Source organism: Vanessa tameamea, chromosome 28, assembly GCF_037043105.1.
Source record: "Vanessa tameamea isolate UH-Manoa-2023 chromosome 28, ilVanTame1 primary haplotype, whole genome shotgun sequence".
NCBI classification, from domain to species: Eukaryota; Metazoa; Arthropoda; class Insecta; order Lepidoptera; family Nymphalidae; genus Vanessa; species Vanessa tameamea.
The window spans coordinates 1,145,110-1,161,980 of NC_087336.1; the positions used below are offsets into that span (position 1 = coordinate 1,145,110).

Sequence of the window (16,871 nt, forward strand, 5' to 3'; positions counted from 1 at the left end):
AAGGAACTTGAGTTGTAATATCCTGCCTTGTAGATTTAAAACTAGGATGTAGAAGCACTATTTATTGTCACTTTAGAATATATTGTATATTAATAATATTTAATTGTTTATGTATTGTGACAGCGAGCATGTGTGTTTTATAACCATATTATGCTACAAAATTAAAATGACCCCAATACAATTTGTTAGCCAAGTCACGATCAATTCCAAAAGTCAAATTTATTTATTTATGTATCATAAAAACATTTAATGACAAAAATGTTATCTTACAAGAGATCTCTTTCAGAAACCTGAGAGAATTTCGAAATTATATAATTATATATAACACGAGAAACTCAAAATGTAGGTACATTGTCAACAGTAGGGTAGATTACCTTCTTTGTGTTTTTTTTTTATAATATTGGTGTCCTACCGATATTACATTGGCTCACCGAATTACAGTCGCTGCTGAAGGCGATAGAATATGTAATGAGCGGGTGGTTCTTACACAGGCTTACGTAAAGCCACTTACATAAATAAGTATAGGCCTGAAAATAATAAATATAACTATTCGTTCCAAAATAACCCCCATACTAGAATTACCTGTGTCTTGGGGGTAATTTTTCTTTAAAAACATTTAAGAAAAGTAATATTATTTAGATCATTTACAATTTACTCTTATCAAGATATTTTTAAAATATTTTACAGCTAGCAACATTTTAACTATTTGATTAAAAGAGACTTAACCACCTATTAAAACTTAATGCCACTTCTATGCTTTTGTTTATTCTAAGTTATCACAATTACGAGTAAATCAATTTGATTGAATATCGTACCCTATAATGAATAAAACGAAAATAAACTTTATTCGAGATGTTAACAAGCTGTTTTTAATCGTCAATTAACCGCCATTTCGGAATTTATGTTCGCCATCAAAAAACAATTCTGTAGTTACTCTTCAATAATTTGCCAGCCAAATAAATAAATTAATTTAATACAGTAAATAAAAGCCTTTATCGTAAAAAAATTGCTATTTAATTTATGTCAGAATTATAAAAGACATTTTGGTTATTTTTATTTAAAATTATTAGGAATGTTCCCCGTGCGTTTGGTGTACGTTATTTTAATTAAATACTGATCACTTAAACTCGGACAGAATTCTCCAATATCATGCAGGTATATCGCGTTTAAATAACAACTGTTTTAAAAACCTATCGCCGTTATAAACAGTATTGCTCACGGAGAGCTATCGATAGTACTATCGATATCCTGAATAGTTTTCGCGGTCAATTATCGATAGTTCTGCAACACAGAATCGGATAGTCCGAAATAATTTCTAATCCGGTAACTATATCTGAAACCGGTAAAATATTCAGATCTTAAATTACGTATCCATTACACTCTCTCGGTGAACTGATTGTTCTAATGCATTCATTTCAATGAATGCTAGCAGTAATCTTATGAATCAGTATTCATTCATTTCTACCCCATCGATCGTAAGATCGCAAACAGTACCTAAACGTTCAATGGCATTTGACATTTCTAAAACATTTTCCGTACTATTTCTCTTTCTCTTTCTTTTCTGGACAGGTTAATTTAATTTGACATTCAATATGTTTGGTGCTTCTACATTTAATGAAGGTTTTTGATTTGATTTGATTTAGCCCTGTGTAGCCTACCTGCCTAATGGATAATGTTGGCGATGCATTTGTGAAATGAGGAATGATTTACATTAACAATCCATCTAACTACTCTTATATGACATTGTTTATGTCATATAGGAATAGGGAGTCCGGCAAATGGGCCATCTTTTGGTAAGCAGTCGCCAATGCCCAAAGACATTGGTACTGTAGGAAATATTAATCATTCCTGATATCACCAATGCCCCACCAACCTTGGCAACCAAGATACTACGTCTCTTGTGCCTGTAGTAACACTGGCCTACTCGCCCTACAAACTATGACACAATAATACTATCTTTACTCTATCATCTCCTCAGTATCTTTTCTTTAGGTTTAAGAGAATAAAATTGTTTATATTATATAGAACATATCCATTTATATTGATAATAAAACCCTTGTCAACAGTAAGAGTGATAAAATAAAATATTTATGTTTGTCTTTTTTGTTTGAGTTGTTGCCAACGTCCATACCATGTTGAATACACCGGTTCTCGTCCGATCACCGAAGTTAAGCAACATCGGGCGCGTTCAGTACTTGGATGGGTGACCGCCTGGGAACACCGCGTGTCGTTGGCCGTTTTTGTTTTTTATTTTCTCTATTTTGTAAATAACTAAACTAAAAAAATTTTTTTTACCATAATTTGTATTATAGTCTACAGTAATCAATTATTCATCTCACAACTGTTCATTTACTTACCATTTTCGCCATCAACTGTTACGAAACGTGATGTTACTTGTAAGTTTACCAATCAAATATCACCTCTGTGCTACCATCGCATAAAAAAAGTATTTAACTATAATAATTTTAGTTGTTTGCATAATGTTTTACATAAAGAGGTTAACCAATTGTGTTTTAAAGTTATTAATTTTTTTTGCGATTATACCTAAATAATAGACTGTAAATAAAGTCAAATTTATATCATGTATTTTATATTAAAATTTCTAAATAATCTAATATCCGTAAAGGAAACTATCCGAAACCATCGGATAGTCCGAAATAACTTCGTATCCGGTAACTATTAGTATTATTTGTTTATATTATTATTGTAGTATCATTTCATTTTTTTTTTGTGTTAGGCCTAAGATTTCTGTGTGTTATGTTTGTGGTGTACAATAAAATATATTAACAAAAAATAGTTTTTGTAGATCAGATATGGTCTGAACCCGGTAAAATATTATTCATATATCTGTATGCATATTCAAATCCGAAATTTCGTATCCATAATATCCCTGCATTTTACTGTCTCCTGTAATTAAGGTCTAATGGTTCTAACGCAACGGATTTCATTGAATGCTGACAGTAATGTCATGAGTGTCAGTGTACAATCATTTCTATCGCATCTGGATGTATAGCGAATTTTATAGGAACTATATATATATTAATTTTAAGGGGGACGGCGCGTACGCAGTCCCCACTACCAAAAATTACGCGTCCGAGTTATCCGCATTAGGGATAATCGCAGAGGTCAACCCATCCGCAGTGCAATGGATAGGCCTCGCTCTGGGGGAACCGCCTTCATGATCACGGTGTCCCCTACGCCAGGTAAGTATGCGTTGCTCCTCGTCGGCCGCCCTTATATATCCACGGACAGCGAACTTCGTTAGCGCGATCTAATGTACTACTAGCGACATCTATTGTATCAATTTCGCAAGCGTAGCAGCTTGTACTCTTACTTAAATTCGCCCCGAATGGGCGCTAGTGTAGAGATACGTAGGTCTTTAAAAATGTCAGATGTCATTGAACTTGGAAGACGAGTTTTCTCTTACGGAAACGTACGACCTCTTTTTTTTAATGAAACGGTGACTATGAGACAATATATGATTTATTTGATTATTTATTAACAATTATTTAAAATAAAATCAGTATTGTAGATCAAGTCGCATTAACAGATACAACTTCCACGACTGCGATAGGTCCGTATTCGCTGATGCTGCTGCTGTTGTTACCAACTGAAAAGTCTCCAGAAACCAAATAGGCTTAAATATTTTGCAAAAGGAGCGTAGTGCTATATAAGAATCGCCAAATAACCACGCTCGTTAGAAGAGGCGACTCTAGCCCTTGTGGCGCCCGTGTGCAACCAGTACCCTGGCGCCCTCTAGTAGAAGCGGGGTCAAAATGGAATATTTACATTTTCAAACGGAAATGCGGGTGCAAATAGTGCAATTTCAAAAGATTTCAGGACGTAACAAGTGTTTTTAGGAAGGAATGGGTTACAACAATAAAGAATCACAATTTTGTAGTTCTTTTAAAATACTTAATTAAAAAATATTGTACATTACAGAACGCTCGTTCACACAAATATATATATACACACACACACACACTAATCTATTTACAAAAAAGTTACTTATTGTGCTTTTGTATTAGCGAAATCTTTAACAATGCGGAACAAGCGGAATTCAGACTTATTTTTGTATTATCAATTATTTTCACCGCTTCTGACAATACAAAGTCTGATTTTTAAAGTGCCTTGCTAACTACTTTTATCTTGCCTAAAATTTTAAACCAAATAACCAATTGAAACGACTTAATTTTTGCCAGTGATGAATTTGCCATATTTCTTGACTCCGCATCTTTGCTGCGACATCAAACAAGGCATCATACACTTTTCCCAGTTCAAAACGTAGAGCTTTTACTGTTTCGACCCTGCCACTCCATCGAGTATTTGAGAGTGGTTTTAGACTTAAAGCTGGCACTTTTTTAGCAAGTATTTGCCAACGTGCTGTTGACGCAAAAAAAAAAACATAAATTTCTTGCATAATTGAAAAGAAATTTACAATTTCTAATGAACTTTTAGCAGCGTCATTCACTGCCAAATTAAGGCTGTGTACCGCACAAGGTTTAAGTCTAAAATTCGTATTTGTAGGCCTATATTTTTCCCTTTCATTTTTGCACCATTATCCTAACCTTGACCACGCATATCTTGTATGTCGATTTCGTTTGAGATTAAAAAATCTAACAAAAATTTCTTTAAGCACACGCCAGTACCGTCTGTAAAAGGAAGAAAACCCAGAAAGTGTTATTTTACTTGAACCTTGTTGCTTGCGTTTAAAAGAACATACCGTACGACAACCGATATTTGTTCTTCGTGTGCAACATCTGGAGTGAAATCTAAAATAATTGAAAATATTTGGATTGGGTCAATTCCCAAACAACAGCATTTTTTTCTTTCTCCTAATAATTGTATTATTTCATTCTGAATATTAGGACCAAGATAGTGAGGTTAGGCGTGACTCAGATTCTTGAATAAGGGGCGATGTGTTCCGCAAGAACACTATCAAAATTAGAGGTATATTCAACCAGCTTTAAAAGTAACCATTATCAGAATCGTAACATTTTTCAGATCTTCCCCCGAAAAGCCAGACATGGCCTAACTAAAAAATGAATTATGTTAATTATTCGTTCGAGTACTGCAGCCCAACGTTTTTTTTTTCAGTTCAATTTCATTTTTGTGGAAGAAATGTACTGACTTTTCTTTTAAAATAACAGTTTTCAATGTGATTTGTTTTTTAAGACATTAAGGCGCCGCCCACGCTGCACTATAGGTAAAACCGCCTCTGCCCGTTAGGAGAGATAGAACATTTTAATTGCTCTTTAAATCGGTATCCGTATAAACTAGCCATTACACTTAAGGTGGATAATCTTATATGAATCTTCAGCCGAAAAGAATCACAGAAGTGTATGAAATAAGGGTTCCAAAAATTGGGAGATGGTGCACCTATAACTACATGAAAATAAACAGTGGTCGATGAAGCGAAGTGTGCTAAGAGAGACACAAAAAAGAAAATTTTTGATGTTCATAAAAGCTCCAAAAATGAATGCTAATTTTTTAACCTCGGACGTACTCTATCGAGGGTTTGTTCCATCAAATTTCACCCTCAGTGTAACGTTTACTGCAAAGAGAAGATAGATGTCGCTAGTAGTACATTAGATCGCGCTAACGAAGTTCATTGTCCGTTTATATATAAGGGCGGCCGACGAGGAGCAACGCATACTTACCTGGCGTAGGGGACACCGTGATCATGAAGGCGGTTCCCCCAGAGCGAGGCCTATCCATTGCACTGCGGATGGGTTGACCTCTGCGATTATCCCTAATGCGGATAACTCGGACGCGTAATTTTTGGTAGTGGGGACTGCGTACGCGCCGTCCCCCTTAAAATTAAACTATATATATGTCCTGCAAAATCCGCTATATATCCAGACGCGATAAAAATTATTGAACACTAACTCATGAGATTATGCCAGCATTCAATGAAAAAGGCTGCGTTAGAACAATTAGACCTTAAATACAGCGATATTATGGATACGTAATTTCGCATCTGAATATGCATACGGATATACGGACCGGAGATGGCCCGGTGGTTAGAACGCGTGCATCTTAACCGATGATTTCGGGTTCAAACCCGCAACTCCCGCACTCGGCGGTGAAGGGAAACATCGTGAGGAAACCTGCATGTGTCTAATTTCAACGAAATTCTGCCACATGTGTATTACACCAAACCGCATTGAAGCAGCTCAAAGGGGGAGGAGGCCTTAGCCCAGCAGTGGGAAATTTATGGGCTGTGAATGTAATGTAAAAAATATGAATAATATTTTATCGGGTTCAGATATAGTTACCGGATACGAAATTATTTCGGACTATCCGATTGTTTCGGATAGTTTCGGTTACGGATATTAGATTATTTTAAAATTTTAAAAAGAAAAATACAAGATAAGACTTTATTTGTGGCCTATTATTTAATATCAGGTATAATTATTGAATAACAAAACTAATAGCTTAAAGTAGAATTGGCTACCCTCTTTATATAAAATATTATGCAAAAAAACAAAAATACTTTTTTTATCGGTCTCAGTTACGGTTACGGGGGTCCTTAACATCCCTGGTGAAAGGCAAAGTAGATTAACTACCGAACTTTACGTTGGTGCCTCTACGTAGCGGACGGTGCGATGGTAAGACAAAGTTGATATTTGATTGGTAACATCACGGTTCGTAACAATTGATGGCGCCAATAGTGGGTAAATGAACAGTTGTGAAATTAATAATTGATTACTGTAGACTATACTACAAATTATGGGAATATTTTTTTTTTTAATTTAGTTATTCACAAAATAGAGAAAATAAAAAACAAAAAGGGCCAACGGCACGCGGTGTTCCCAGGCGGTCACCCATCCAAGTACTGAACGCGCCCGATGTTGCTTAACTTCGGTGATCGGACGAGAACCGGTGTGTTCAACATGGTATGGACGTTGGCGCCAACTCAAACAAAAAAGACAAACATAAATATTTTATTTTATCACTCCTACTGTTGACAAGGGTTTTATTATCAATATAAATGGATATGTTCTATATAATATGAACAATTTTATTCTCTTAAGCCTATAGAAAAGATAGTGAGGAGATGATAGAGTAAGGATAGTATTATTGTGTTACAGTTTGTAGGGCGGGTAAGCCAGTGTTACTACAGGAACAAGAGACTTAGCATCTTAGTTGCCAAGGTTGTTGGGGCATTGGTGATATCAGGAATGATTAATATTTCCTACAGTACCAATGTGTTTGGGCAGTGGCGACTGCTTACCAAAAGATGGCCCATTTGCCGGACTCCCTATTCCTATATGACATAAACAACGTCATATGAGAGTAGTTAGGTGGATTGTTAATGTAAATCATTCCTCATATCACAAATTTATCACCAACATTATCCATTAGGCAGGTAGGCTACACAGGGCTCTAAATCAAACCAAATCAAATTCCTTACTTAAATATAGATGCATCAAACTTATTGATTGTCAAATTATATTAACATGTGCGGAAAAGAAAATACACTGACCTGAGGAGAACCGGCGAAAGAAACTCAGCGGTTTCTTTTGTCAATTTGTGAGTATTTACATATATTGAATTTTTATTATATTATATTTAAAGAAATAGCTCGGAGAATGTTTTATACCCAAAGTGCTATATGCTATCAACCATGAACTCATTCAAGATATAATACTGTGAACTAGTGACTGATATGTACTAAGCGAGCCGCATAAACGCCAGTAAATAATCGAATTTTTTGACCGCAAATGAGAGCTTTGTTTAAAAACTAAGGAGCAGCAAACAATAATACATCATATTTGTTTCCAACAAAAAAGGGCAAGTTCTGTATGTGAGGAATGGAAAATGCCCTAGAATTGCACCTCGAGGGGCCCCATACCAAATCAGACCCTAGCAGACCTTTTCCCTTTAACGTCAACATCCTAAATTCTATTGAAGAATTAATAAGAAGTCAAAAGGTGTAACGAACATTCTCGAATTCAATAGTCATAAAGTGTCCTGACCATAGTTTCATGTTGAACACAATCAGAGGTTTTGGGTAAGTCACAGAAGATCCCTAAGGCATACTGTGACTCCTCCCGGACTTCATAGATATATATTTTTTTTTTCGCTTGTATTTGCAATGAACCCTAAAACTATGAGCAAATCTGTTCCGTGATGCTGTCATGCGGAGCGGCTTCCCATTGGAGGCTCCACTCTCCACTCCGCGCTACTGCCGGTCATATAGCTCTAGGATATGATGACGTTTGAGTCGTCTCACATATTGATCCATGGTGAGTTGGCGGGCGAGTTCGTTAGGGTGACTGATTAACCGATCTTAAAATGAGATATAATTAGCTCCAATACCGGCGTTAGTTGCTGAGCGATTGTAAATTCAAATTATTTCCTATGAAGCAGATTGTCTGTTAAAGTAGGCAAATAAATAATTGATTTAAAATATTTTTTTATTATTGCGAAATATTAATCCACCAAAACTGTGTAATCGCACCAGATTGACAGTGAAAAAGTTATTGCCAAATTTGATCGAAGCTACGATCTTAACTGGTAAATCTAAAGGTGAAGTTTGTTTGATACCGCGTATCCCTATGATTCAAACTGATATGCCATTCGAATTCAAACGATTACAATATCCTGTTCGTTTGTCATTTGCGATGTCCATCAACAAGGCCCAAGGGCAAACATTTGTGGCGTGAATTAGGAAGAATCATGTTTTTCACACGGCCAACTTTATGTTGCCTGTTCCAGAGTCGGTACCCCCAGCCGTTTGTTTATTCACACTCAAAATGGAAAAACCAAAAATATAGTTTATCCAAATGTTTTGAATATTTTTTTTAAATAGCTAGCAATTAAGTAAATATATTTTTTTAAGAAATGAATCGATGTTCTAACTCATTTTTGTATTATATCACTTTATACGTAGCGAAGCACGTACCGGGCCGCTAGTTAAAGTATAAAATATAGCTCACGTCACTCTGGAATAATGTAGAGTTCCATAGCAGAAGTTTTTTTTTTCAAGAATGATAAAATAATAATGTGTCTTGTGTTTGCCTATTTTGGGAGAGACATCGCCAACGTCCATACCATGTTGAACACACCGGTTCTCGTCCGATCACCGAAGTTAAGCAACATCGGGCGCGTTCAGTACTTGGATGGGTGACCGCCTGGGGACACCGCGTGTCGTTGGCCCTTTTGCTTCTCATTCTCTCTATTTTGTGAATTACTACTACTACAGGAATAAAATAAATCGGTATTTGCGCGCTATCAATTGTTGCCGGACAAAAATGTATTCAATTCGAGCTGTATCGTACTAAACGTCATATTACATGTAAGGTTACCACTTAAATATCACCTCTGTGTTACGACCGCACCGTCCGCTATGTAGATTGTCCGAGAGGCACCAATGTACAACTCGTCAGTCTCATCGCTCTAATGCCACCGATTTCAATGAAAGCTTGTACTAGTCTCAAGAGTATCAGTGTTCAATCTTTTATAATTGCTTAGGTGCCTGGATATATCGCGGATTATTTAACAGGTATACATAATTATATATATAGTTTTAATTTAAGGGGGACGGCGCGTACGCAGTCCCCACTATCAAAAATTACGCGTCCGAGTTATCCGCATTAGGGATAATCGCAGAGGTCAACCCATCCGCAGTGCAATGGATAGGCCTCGCTCTGGGGGAACCGCCTTCATGATCACGGTGTCCCCTACGCCAGGTAAGTATGCGTTGCTCCTCGTCGGCCGCCCTTATATATCCACGGACAGCGAACTTCGTTAGCGCGATCTAATGTACTACTAGCGACATCTATCGTCTCACTGTCGTAAACGATAAACAGAGGGTGAAATTTGAAGGGTAACACTCTCGATAGAGTACGTCCAAGGTTAAAATTAAACATTCATCTTCGGTAATGTCATAAAATGTTTTGTTCAAAAAATTTGTCAATTATTTTGTGCTGTGTCTCTCTTAGAACACTTCCTTTCAAAACACTGCCTATTTTCAGGTAGTTATACTGGCACCATCTGCTAATTTATGGAGCCCTTCATACACTTCGGTGATTCTTTTACCGGTTGAGACTCATATGAGATAATCATCCTGTCCTCCACACTCTAGTCTAATGTCTAGCTTATTTAACTTTTAGAAGCATGAGAGTCTTCTATCCCTTCTATGGAGAGTGATTATTAGACCTTTTTTAACAGTGGTTAGAAAGTGTGCAAATTCTACCACATGTGTATCCACCAACCAGCTTTGTAGCAGCGTGGCGGAATAAGCTCAAAACCTTCTTCTCAAAGGGATAGGAGGCGTTAGCCCAGCAGTGGGATATTTACAGGCTGTTACTGTCGTTTTGTTTCTCTTGAATAATATATTTAGTTTTATTTCGAATGAGGGATGTCGATTCTAGCTCTACAGTTTATCAGAAGCGAGTACGGTCCTATCACAGTCGTGGATAACGTCAAGTCAAGCAAATTTAGAGTATTGACTCTACTATGTACTTTATAATACGACACAATTTAAATGTAGCATGGAAAAATTAAAAAAAAAAAACAATCGTCAATTTGGCGAATGTATATGGTTATATGACATTACAAACTATTACGTTTGCATAAAGATTATATTCGCGTAAAAAATAGATAATTGGTTGATTTTGAAGACGCACTTATTTCGTATGCGATCGGTTTTACGAATTTGCCGATGTTACATCTACGTTGTGTCGTGCTATACCTCATTCGATCCCAATTCTCCCCCCTGTTTAAAACAACGAGTTGATTTCATGAATGGCTCGCATAACCGTTCACTTTGATTCGATGATAACCAAATCCTAAAAATATCTTTACACTCGTCTACCTTTTATACTAAATCCTTTTTGTGCCCGTGCAATACGTCTGTGGAACTCTTTGCCCATTAACACTAGACGCGCTCAATCTGTGGAAATCTTTGCAAATTAAATAAAAGTTTATTATTTAGCTCTTTGAATAACGAACGACTGGTTAAAAATCATTCGACAGCTACGTGACGTTCTTTCCGAGGCACGGGAGTGTACTTACACACATTCAACTTTCATGAGAATTATTCGACAAAAATCCTTATAAATTTTTATCGGTCTGACCTGGAGTTCGAACTCAGGACCTCGGATCTGTAGCCTTACATATAGCGATCAACGATGCATTTCAGTCACTAATTTACTTCTTTTTGAAGCAGCTATTGTCTCTTAAGGAGAACTCCATTGAAATTATGTTTAATTTATTTATAAGTTGTAGCAAATTCGTATAAAAATGTTTTAGCTTAGTGTTTCTATATACAATTTTCGCCAACGTCCATACCATGTTGAACACACCGGTTCTCGTCCGATCACCGAAGTTAAGCAACATCGGGCGCGTTCAGTACTTGGATGGGTGACCGCCTGGGAACACCGCGTGTCGTTGGCACTTTTTGCTTTTCAATTTTATTCAATAAATATATTCAATTTAAAAAATGTATGGCTTCCATTTATAATAATTATTATTATTATTGTAAATCGTTAACTTTAAAATAATTTTAAACGCTTATCGAAGCGGGCGGGTATCAGCTAGTAAGTGTATAAGATAATATAAAATAAACAAGAAAAACAAAAGCGTTCGAAACACGAAAATTTATATAAAATCATTAAAATTACAAAAACCATTCTGTTCGAATTTCGTCCGGGGAACCAACGTTAGTTTATCTCAATAAAAGTGTTAACGACTGAAAGCCATTCAGCCAAGAATTTAATTAAATTCAAATGAGAATACTATCTAAGATTTAAATTATAACTTATTGTGTAGGTAATAGAAACTAATAAGCATCCTCTTTACGGCTTAGAAAGGGCCAGGAACTAACAATAAACAGTATTCGGAGCATAAACAGAATATTGTATTACCTATTGTGACGTTTGTTGTTAAGAAAAACAATATGGCGGGCGTCATGGCGCTCTTTCGTATACTTTTTAAGCCATATTATTCCGGTTTTTTGCAAAAGTATTTCTTTTGTTTGTATCAAGGAATCTGAAATAAGGAATATTAATATTACATTATATAACATTCTGATTTAAAAACTAAATTAATTTTATTGTGGTATTACTTTATTTATTTTTGTGTTTGAAGTACCTAATCTCTTTATGAGATAAGCGTTTTATCCGAGCCGAATTTAACGCTTCGAAGCCATGAATAATTTTGAACCTAAGAATTGCTGAATTTAAATGTCAGTGGGTTAGAACCAATGCCCGATGGCACAAACATTTCTTGATTGACCACGAAACTGAAGACGTGGGTTTACTTACAAGGTTGAATGATCTTGTAAGGGTCGCGGGAAGCCGCTGTGGAGATCCTTAGAGGCCTTTGTTCAGCAGTGGACATCTTCCGGCTGAGATGATGAACAATGAGAAACTGATAATATTTTGAAAAAGTACTTTCTTAATGTGTACTATTATTTTTCATTGATAAAACGGTTATATTTTTTTTAGACAGTAAAAAAATAAAATATATATATTATATATATATAAATATATATATATATATATATATATATATATATATATATATATATATTATATTGTGGGTGAAGGTCTGCGGGCTGGAGCCTTACTCTAGACCGAAGACCATACTATTATGATCGTACCGTTTACACAGTTCTCCTTTGTAATCATTTTTTCATCTTATTTCTATAAGTAATTAAATTAAATTGTTAAATGAATGAGTAAAGCTCTCACAAAACAACAACTGCTTAGAAGACGGACCACAAAAGGACTCTAAAATAATTACCAGATGCACGCTAAAATTAAAAAAATAATATATGTGTCAAAATTAAATTAACTGTATATTTTCTAATGATTGCAGTGATAATGACCGGATATTGCAGCTTAGCGTTTAATGGAGCACGGCCATCGAAACACGCCCTTTGCCTATTTTTTTTTTTAAATCTAAGTATTCATTTGTTGTTATTGCAATCTTTTTTAAATACAATTAACGAGACTTTCGATTTTATTTGTCACATAAATACAAATATTTTTTGGTTATCACGTGATAAAATTAATATTAAAGCTGACATATTTCGGGCGATAATTAAATCATATTCAGTCTATACGAATCGAAGAAGGAATAAAGATATACAAACCTTAGTTTTAGCTCAGATATATTGTGCACCACTAACAGTTCTTAACTAATATATCTCTATTTATAATACAACACTATTGCACTTAACTACTTATATCCAATTAAACTTTACGTCCAAATTTCCGATAACAGTTTCATTGACGTTCAAATCGCCATTTTTTCGCAAAACCATAATGAATATCATAAACTAGCTATGCCCGCGACTTCGTGCGCGTTTGAATTTAACAAAAAAAATTACATTTAGTAAAGACCGGTTAATTTAATGTTGCAAAAGATTATTCAAGATCACGACCCCACATTTAGAGTAGGAGGGCTATTAATAATGCCGTTAACTTAAATAACTCTTCTAGGGTAGTATCGAGTCAATGGAAGCCTATCGGGAGGCCTCAAGGACAATTGCTTCCGTCCATCTATCAGCCTGTAAATTTCCCACTGGGCTAAGACCGTCTCTCCCTTTGAGGAGAATGTTTCGAGCATATTCCACCACGCTGCTCCAATACGGATTGGTGGAATAAACATGTGGCAGAATTTCGTTGAAATTAGACACATGCAGGTTTCCTCACGATGTTTTCCATCACCGCCGAGCACGAGATGAATTATAAACACAAATTAAGCACATGGAATTCAGTGGTGCTTGCCTGGGTTTGAACCCGAAATCATCGGTTAAAATGCAAGCGTTCTAACCACTGGGTCATCTCGGCTCTTATAATAATAATAATAAATCTAAAATATTAAAAAAGGTTTAAATAAAATATGAGTGCGTGACTGCATACGGAAGGGTGCGTGTACGGACAGTCGTCTTTAATTAGAGTAACGTCAGCAACACAATTAATTTAGTCCTAAATGAACATCTTGTTTGACAGCATCTTTGCCCGTTTTTTCCAATACTTAGAATATATCCAAAGATTATCGAAAGTAAATCATTGTATAACTGAGCTAAATATTTTATTAAAAATTAAATCTGAATGGATAATTTTTGTATAGAGCTTGGATTGAACTCGATTTTCAATCCAGGACTGGTCAACAACAGTAATAATGGATACAAGGATCATTGTAAATCTGTTTTTTTTTAAAACAGCAACTATGCGAGTGTCTTGCCGTTACTTCTCATTGCTTTCCACAACGATGGTTGAGTTGAAATATTGACGAATCAAAAATGCCTTATTGTAAAGTTTACATAATCAGCCTGTAAATTTCCCACTGCTGGGCTAAGGTTTCCTCTCCCGTTGAGGAGAAGGTATGGAGCATATTCCACCACGCTGCTCCAATGCGGGTTGGTGGAATACACATGTGGCAGAATTTCGTTGAAATTAGACACATGCAGGTTTCCTCACGATGTTTTCCTTCACCGCCGAGCACGAGATGAATTATAAACAAATTAAGCACATGTAAATTCAGTGGTGCCTGCCTGGGTTTGAACCCGAAATCATCGGTTAAGATGCACGCATTCTAACCACTGGGCCATCTCGGCTCTTTCTTGTAAAGTTTATTTCAATTAAATATACTGAATTATGGATTATAGAAGTTGATTCTACCACGTGAGTCAGATGTTTCCTCACGACGTCTTTACGACCGTAAACGTTTCATTTTTTCATTCATTTTCCAAATTCCATTATAAATAAATAGTAAAACAAATCCTCCGATCACATAATAATAAAGCCTTTATTGCTGTTCCTGTTTATACAAATAATTATAATATAATAATATATTTTACTCTTTGAATGTTTCTTAAACTTTCAAAATCTCTTACAGCTTCTCTTCAAACTCAAACTCCTTTATTCAATATAGAAGCATTACGCTTCGGAAAACAAAATACTCTGAACTGAGAAGAACCGGCGAAAGAAATTCAACGGGTCTTTTTTTTGTCCTAATTGAATACATACATTGAAGATGAATAGAAACAGCCAGGAGGCGATCGTTTCATTCCCAAGGTGTGCTATCAAACATAAACTCACTAATTGTATAAAACCTTTCGCACACAAGCGTTCCTTAACATTTTTTTTAAATTTAGCAACAGAAGTATTTTGAACGCTTTCTGGGATCCTGTTGTAGAACCGTATACATTGCCCCACAACACACTTCCGACAAAAGCCTCCTCTAACGATATCAGATACAGTCCTCCGATCACATAAACTCAGTTAAATTTTACCCCCACTAATGTTATAGATGCGAAAGTAAGTCTGTCTGTAACCTCTGCACGCTTAAACCGCTGGACCAATTTAGGTGAAATTTGTATGGAGATAGTAGCCATAGCAAAACATCCTCAATATCGAGCTGAGTAGCCATTTTCTTGTATCAAATTGCTCTGTAAAGCAAGCAATTACATTTACATTACATTAACAGCCTGTAAGTTTCCCACTGCTGGACTTTTTAGGCAAGTGACGTCACCGAGCCCATTGTAACGCCATGTTGTCAAAGTAGCGTTTTCGCGCGCTATTTATATTGAATTTTTAATTTGATCTTTTCCAGCAAATATGTATCTACTAGAATTAAAAAACACAACTTTTACTAGGTTCCTTAACCTCTACTAAATAATATAAAATGGATTTTAGAAACCAGTCAAATAGCCTATTGCTAATATTTCTTACAGCGCCAACGTCTTTGGGTGGTGATAACCATTTCAGAGCCGAGATGGCCCAGTGGTTAGAACGCGTGCATCTTAACCGATGACTTCGGGTTCAACCCAGGCAGGCACCACTGTATTTTCAATTTTCAATTTGTGTTCATCTCGTGCTCGGCGGTGAAGGAAAACATCGTGAAGAAACCTGCATGTGTCTAATTTCAACGAAATTCTGTCACATGTGTATTCCACCAACCCGCATTGGAGCAGCGTTGTGGAATATGCTCCATACCTTCTCCTCGACGGGAGAGGAGGCCTTAGCCCAGCAGTGGGAAATTTACAGGCTGATTATGTTATGTATGTTATGTAACCATTTTCCGTCAGCCTACACATATATTAAAACCAAAATCATCTTCCATACACATACAATTTTCAAAAGTATTACAATTAATTCTTAATACTACTTTTCTTACTTTAAATTCTAAGCAGTTATTGCTTGTGTGTTGCGTGTCCGTATGTATATGCATGTGTGCGTGCGTGTCGGTTGTCGGATAATATTTGACAAAAATTGGATCAAACATTGGACGCAGTCTCTGTGAGACAACATATTTTAGGCATATTGTAAAACATATCATTGTTTTCATTAACATATTCCTTATAATCTTTGTCAGTGTGTCGCATGCACGCAATCGACCGTCTCAACGTGGTACACGTGTAATTATTGAACCCAAGATAAATCTTAAGAATTATCATTTATTCTAAGCAATGTTGAACTGTATAAATTCATACAAAAACGTTATCACGTAGGTTATTTATCGTAAGATAATTATGACAATATAGTTAAACTTTGTTTTATGATATAAATAACCTAAAAATAAGTTATTAAAACTAACGGCTTTTGTTATTTAGTTATTTCTTTGTAAAACAACGATCAGTGATTGCTTATAATATCATTATTAAAAAAATAACATAAAAATTAAAATGTCACTTTGTTAATTAATATTAGTCATTTATTAGACAAACAATTCCCTTGTGCGATTGTATATATTTTTTTTTAAATAATCAAAATTCTATATTTAAATAATATCTTCAGATAAAAAAATCTTAGCCCGTGCCACACCCGTGTACAACGTCGTGTTCACCAAACCATATAGAAAACAAAAGCAAAGGAAATATTGTACCAGTCGTCGACAAGTAAGACCGC

General features: G+C 35.7%; 7 non-coding genes across 7 annotated transcripts; 4 read left to right on the forward strand and 3 right to left on the reverse strand.

The window, feature by feature from the left end:
* Positions 1-2,117: 2,117 nt before the first annotated feature.
* On the forward strand, positions 2,118-2,236 carry LOC113396815 (5S ribosomal RNA). The gene has a single exon (XR_003368778.1). It is a non-coding gene; the product is annotated as a 5S ribosomal RNA (ribosomal RNA).
* An 813-nt stretch (positions 2,237-3,049) lies between these two features.
* LOC135194271 (U1 spliceosomal RNA) lies at positions 3,050-3,211 on the reverse strand. The gene has a single exon (XR_010309747.1). It is a non-coding gene; the product is annotated as a U1 spliceosomal RNA (small nuclear RNA).
* A 2,441-nt stretch (positions 3,212-5,652) lies between these two features.
* On the forward strand, positions 5,653-5,814 carry LOC135194272 (U1 spliceosomal RNA). Its single transcript, XR_010309748.1, has one exon. It is a non-coding gene; the product is annotated as a U1 spliceosomal RNA (small nuclear RNA).
* A 980-nt stretch (positions 5,815-6,794) lies between these two features.
* LOC135194266 (5S ribosomal RNA) lies at positions 6,795-6,913 on the reverse strand. Its single transcript, XR_010309742.1, has one exon. It is a non-coding gene; the product is annotated as a 5S ribosomal RNA (ribosomal RNA).
* A 2,133-nt stretch (positions 6,914-9,046) lies between these two features.
* LOC113401468 (5S ribosomal RNA) lies at positions 9,047-9,165 on the forward strand. Its single transcript, XR_003369137.2, has one exon. It is a non-coding gene; the product is annotated as a 5S ribosomal RNA (ribosomal RNA).
* A 379-nt stretch (positions 9,166-9,544) lies between these two features.
* On the reverse strand, positions 9,545-9,706 carry LOC113401469 (U1 spliceosomal RNA). Its single transcript, XR_003369138.1, has one exon. It is a non-coding gene; the product is annotated as a U1 spliceosomal RNA (small nuclear RNA).
* Positions 9,707-11,287: 1,581 nt separating this feature from the next.
* LOC113401467 (5S ribosomal RNA) lies at positions 11,288-11,406 on the forward strand. The gene has a single exon (XR_003369136.1). It is a non-coding gene; the product is annotated as a 5S ribosomal RNA (ribosomal RNA).
* Positions 11,407-16,871: the final 5,465 nt, after the last annotated feature.